Here is a 5573-nt window from a genome sequence, read left to right as displayed (position 1 = left end):
GCATAGGAACGATGGAAATAAAGGAAGTAAAAATGAAAATTATACATGTCAGGTTTCAGGTAAATGACCTTGAAGGGTAGCACACAGTTCCAGGCCCCCGACATATTAAAAACACACTCCAGAGTACTCCCGGGGGTTTTACTGGCGTGAAGCTTGGACCTTCATAAGGTTATGTAACCAGAGAGCCTGCCATTGTTCCCTCTGACCATAGGAAGAAACTGCTCATTAGAGAGGGTTGGTAGGAAACGCTAAGCATGGATTCACAGCAGATCTGAAAAATAAAAGGTTGCACCAAAGGGAACGCACTGTGCACTGCCTCTGAAGGGAACTGCATATTATTCCCAAAGAGATGGACCATTTATAAAGATGGGAAGAGCAGCAGCAAACCCCATGCTCCATCACGCAGCAAGAATAATAATCCCTCAAGCCAACTGTGTTTCATTTATATCCCCTTCTCCTTTCTGCTAGGCTCCTCTCAATAGATATTCCTCAGAAAAAAACCGTAAAAATATAAACACATTACCATGAAAACACCTACAGGTTACAACTCTTAATATTGTCATACTAGGGGCCCAGTGTGCAAATTCATGCACGGGTTGGGTCCAGCCAGCCCGGCCCCAATTAGGGCAGATTGGAGCTGGGTCTGTTGGGAGGAGGAGATAGTGGGAGGTTGGCTGACCAGCCTGCCCTGACTGGGGCCTGATCGGGCCAGGCAGGCTTGGGGAAGGGGCCATGGGCGATTGGCCAGTGGACCCCACCCCTGAATGGGGAGGTTGCTGACTGGGGGCCAGTAGCCTGGGGGAGGGGCCATGGGTGTTTGATCAGGTGGCCCTGCTCCTGATCAGGGTGGGGAGGCTGATCTGAGGTGGGGCTGGGCAGGGGGAGGGGCAGCAGGAGGTTGGCAGGCTGACCCCACCCCCTATTGGTTTGGGGGGGCAATCAGGGGCAGGGTCTGCCAGGGGGAGGTAGCCACCAGGAAAGCCTCCCCCCCCCATCCCCGACTCCAGCGCCCTGATCCCAGGACCACTTCCGCCAAAGGAGAGCTTTGCCTGTGCAGCTGCCCGAGACTGAGACCAAGCAACTCCAAGGTCCCTGGACCCCAAATTTCTGAAGCCAAGGTGGTTGGCTGGCTGGCCCTGCCCTGATCGGGGTGTTGGGGGCAATCCAGCCTGGATCAGGCCAGTTTGCTGGCCACAGTGGGTGTCATAGCGACCAGTCTTTGGTCATTATGGTCGTTACAGTCACTGGCTTGTTATAGATAGATAGATAGATAGATAGATAGATAGATAGATAGATAGATATTGAGATGTTTTTTAAAACGATGAATTTTTTAAATGGGAGAAGAGGGTGGCCTCTGACCTCAGCTCGCTTATTATTCACACTTCAGGTGTGGACTTACTTAGCTCCTGCCCTTCCCTACTGTGTGGAGGATGTTCGCCTGCATCAAGAGAACATATATGAGCAGGTAAACTAACTGTCTCCTTGGAAAGAACAGAGCGTGTAGGTGTGTGTAAAGGACAGAAGTTAGAACAGCACAGGCTATTGGGGGCCAGAGAAAGCCAGTGGGAGGGGGAGGAAGAAGTGTGGGGTTGTGGCAGAGAGGAGACGATGAGAAGAGATGGAGAAGAGGATGGAGCAGGTGGCCCCTGCTCACTGACCCAGGCAGCTGAAGAAGGTGTGGCCCTGGAGGGGTGGCTGGGCCTGGCTGGCATCAATTAGTCAGAATTCCCTGGGCAAGTGGACAGGTGATGTTATTGTTGCTTCTCGGGGTTGGGGGGAGTGACAACAAAACAATGGTATGCTGCCACAACATTTTAAATTATATGAGTTTTCTATCAAAGGAGTTATTAGGAAATAAACCAGCATTGCATTTTATGCAGAATAAAGACAGACTAAATTGTTAATATAATTCTACATGTGTGCATGTGTTTATAAACATTTGCAAACATTTGTATATGGTATAAGCCACATATATTTATATGGATATGAATGTATAAATATGTATGTATATATAAATATGTATGCTATGTAAATATTTATATGTATATTAATATATTCATATATAAATGTATGAATATTTATATGTATAATAGAGATTGATTATATATTTACTTATATTATGTGAATTATATGTGTGTCTGTATTTACTTGTGCTAATGTATAATCGCCATATGACATTATATCAGTTTCAGGCATACAGCACAATGATGTTGTATGTGTGTGCATTGTAAAATGATCACCACACTAAATCTAAGTAACATCCATCACCATATAGTAAGAAAGTATTTCTTCCTGGTGATGAGAGCTTTACAATCTACTCTTCTAGCAACTTTCAAACATGCAATAAAGTATTATTAGCTGTATTCTCCATGTTGTCCATTACATCCCCATGACTTATTTCTTTATTAACTGGAAGCTTGTACCTTTTGAGCTCCTCCCTCTCCCCGTTTCTCCCATCCAGATGTTACGTAGTAATCAACCATATACAGATATTTATAAATACACTAGAGGCTGGGTGCACAAAATTCATGCACAGCTAGGGTCCGTAGGCCTGGACAGCGATCAGCGCCGATCTGTGGGATGACCAGTGGGGTGATTGGGGGTCCCCCCGCTGGCACCCACCTTGGCTGGCCTGGGGCTTGGGGCCTGGGGGCAGCTCCTGCATTGAGCGTCTGCCCCCTGGTGGTCAGTGCGCATCTGGTCATTCCGCAGGTCATTCTTCTGTTCAGTTAATTTGCATATTAGGCTTTTATTACATAGGATAGACAGGTGGAATTAGATTTGATTTGGAGCTCCAACTTCCTGAATTGCTGGATGGTCTTCAGCAAGTGACTGCCCCCTATTGAGCCCCATTTTCGCAACTGGGAATGTGGACAGTCACCGAAATTCCACAGGGTGGCTTTGGGCTGAAATGAGGTCCAACAAGCAAAGTGCTCAGTTTGGAGCCAGACCAGGTAGGAACCGAAAGGCAGGTGCTCAGCACACAGCAGAGACACGGTTCTCTGTGGAGGTGTCCTTGTAGGAGGCCCTGCCTGTGCCGTCAGTGAGAAGAACAGTGCAAGGGGTATGCGTGGGGACAGAGAGCGCAAACAAGGCCCAGCGTTCAGAGAAGGCGGTTGGGACCTGGGGCGATGATTTGGCGAGAGCAAAGGGATGGACAGTTATGTGGGTATCACTCTTCCACTGGTGCTGGACCTCATGCCTTTGGAGAAACATGAAAATACTATAGAAAAGACTACATAAGACCACTTAAAGGTATTTTTAAACATAATTCCCCATAATTTAGGTTTGAAGGAAAGTGCAGACTAAAAGAAACTACAGAAATAAATGTTATTTAAGTCACCCTTTGTTAAAGTGGTCCCTAAAGCTAGACTTGAAGCAGGGACATGTCAGTAAGAGAAGGGATAAGCATGTAGTGGAGCACGCTGTTTTGCTGGGCAAACAATCATTTAACTTTAAATAATTGACTTAAATAAAGTAATCCATGCTTTAAAGCTAGCCTCTGTAAAGCACATGGTGCTGCCCCAGAGATGTTGCTGAAACTTACAAAAGGGGGGACAAGGTGAGCTGCTCCTGACAGCAGGAACCCCTAATGCAGGCCCTCTGCTTGGCTTATACCACTGTTCGTTTCCAGAAAAGGGATGCATTTCAAAGGACTGGGACAATGGTTCATGCAAAATGATGCTTTTTGCAGAGCTGCCTTTTATAACCTGTTAAACTTTGAGGGAGACCCATGTGATAGACGAGAAAATACCATGAACCAGCCTGAAGAGTTCATTAAAGCTCTGAGTCTGACCTGGACATCCATTCATATCATAGTGCCCATAATACCACGCAGTGGGAGGGGGACAAGTGCAGTGACCTTGAAAAACCTGTAATAAATTGAGTCTATAAACTTTGATGTCTCCTCCATGGAGACTGCACTGCACTCTCATCTTTCTTCCTTTCTCATCCAAGGCCTGGGTTAGAGAGAAAACAAAAACAGCTGTTTTTATCATGTTTTTGAAGGGAGGGAGATTGAATCCTTCAGTGGCAAAAGTTCAATGTAATGCACACAGACTACATATGAATTACTCATTTTATGCAAAATGACATGCCAAATTAATTACAGGTGAGCTATTTTAGTGCGGAAATGGCAGGATTCAGATTGGTTTGGGCAGAGCGGCTGGGTAATACATATTTAATACGCTGTGCAATAATCTGGTTGTCCTGGTCAGCCATTCATATCCTTTGATCCCTAAAAACTAATTATTGTTGCATTCAACTGTAACTGATTGCAAAGGGGAGTCTTCTTTTTTTTTTTTTTTAACCAAGTACCTAATGTACATTTTCCCATTTGCTTTTCATCAGATCGGACCTCTGTCGCAGAGAGCAATAAGATGGAGTACTGTGTTTTTGGTCTGTTAATCATTTAATGCTTTAGATTTAAGTCTCATCTGCCTGACGTTGAAAACTCACTTTGAATCTAGTCGAATAGCAGTGCTATGATCCTCACATACTAACATTTCCCCCCATCAGCTTAAGTTTACCCTAAAGCGTTTCTTAGCCCATTCCCAATCTTAAATTTCAAAGTAATCTGAGCTGGATATATTATGAATTCCAGTATGAATCAGAGCTTATCAGCATAATATATTAATAATTCAAACTATGCATTGGTACCTAACATTATTTTAGCATGTAAATTTTGGATGAAAATTTTAAATAGCTTTCGAGACTAAGCAGAAAATCATTTTGAATGATTTTTTTCTTCTATAAGATGCCATGGATTACAAAATTAAACCACATAATCTAAATCCAAGCCCAAATTCAGACTAACTTCAATAATAGTTCAAAAATGCATATACAATGTTTAATTTTTATGCTGAATTACAATGAAATAACTGATTTCTAAAGGTAGCGTTTACAGAATCTTTTAGAGCTCCAGTGGTAGCCACTAGCTATCAATGGTTACTTGACTTTAAATGTAAATTAATTGAATAAAGTTTTTAATTTTTCAGTTGTACTAGTTGTATTGAAATGGTCGGCAGCCACGTGAGCTGGTGGTTACTGGCCTGCACGGCTCAGATTTCTAGAACACCTCTAATGACACAGAAGGTTCTACAAGCCAGCAATTTCCTAGAACAGCATTTTGTTTTTCTAACATTTGAAATTTCTAGACACTAATCTGACAAATGTAACACCGGAAAGTCAAAGTTACCCACGGTGTAAATGTACCACAGCTTTTTATCCACTCACCTACTGATGGGCACTTGGGCTGTCTCCAGATCTTAGCTATTGTAAACCGCATTGCTATGAACATAGGGGTGCACACATTCTTTCCGATTGGTGCTTTGGGTTTCTTAAGCAGTTTTTAATAGTCATGATTCAAAAGCAATGAGGCAGGTATCTGCTTTAAAAAGTCTGTGCCCCCTTCACCCTGTAGCAATGGAAAAGGAATCCCTGTTTGGAGTTTTAAATTAGAAGGCATTCCCTATCGATCAAGAAAACATTGTACTTCAATAAATGCTACTTTTAATACCAACAACTAGTCTTCATTCATAATGAAATTGATAGGAATAGGATATTGATTATTT

The sequence above is a fragment of the Myotis davidii genome, unplaced genomic scaffold (assembly GCF_000327345.1).
Source record: "Myotis davidii unplaced genomic scaffold, ASM32734v1 scaffold184, whole genome shotgun sequence".
Classification (NCBI taxonomy): Eukaryota; Metazoa; Chordata; class Mammalia; order Chiroptera; family Vespertilionidae; genus Myotis; species Myotis davidii.
The sequence above is the reverse complement of the archived record's forward strand: the minus strand, read 5'-3'. Positions refer to the sequence as shown.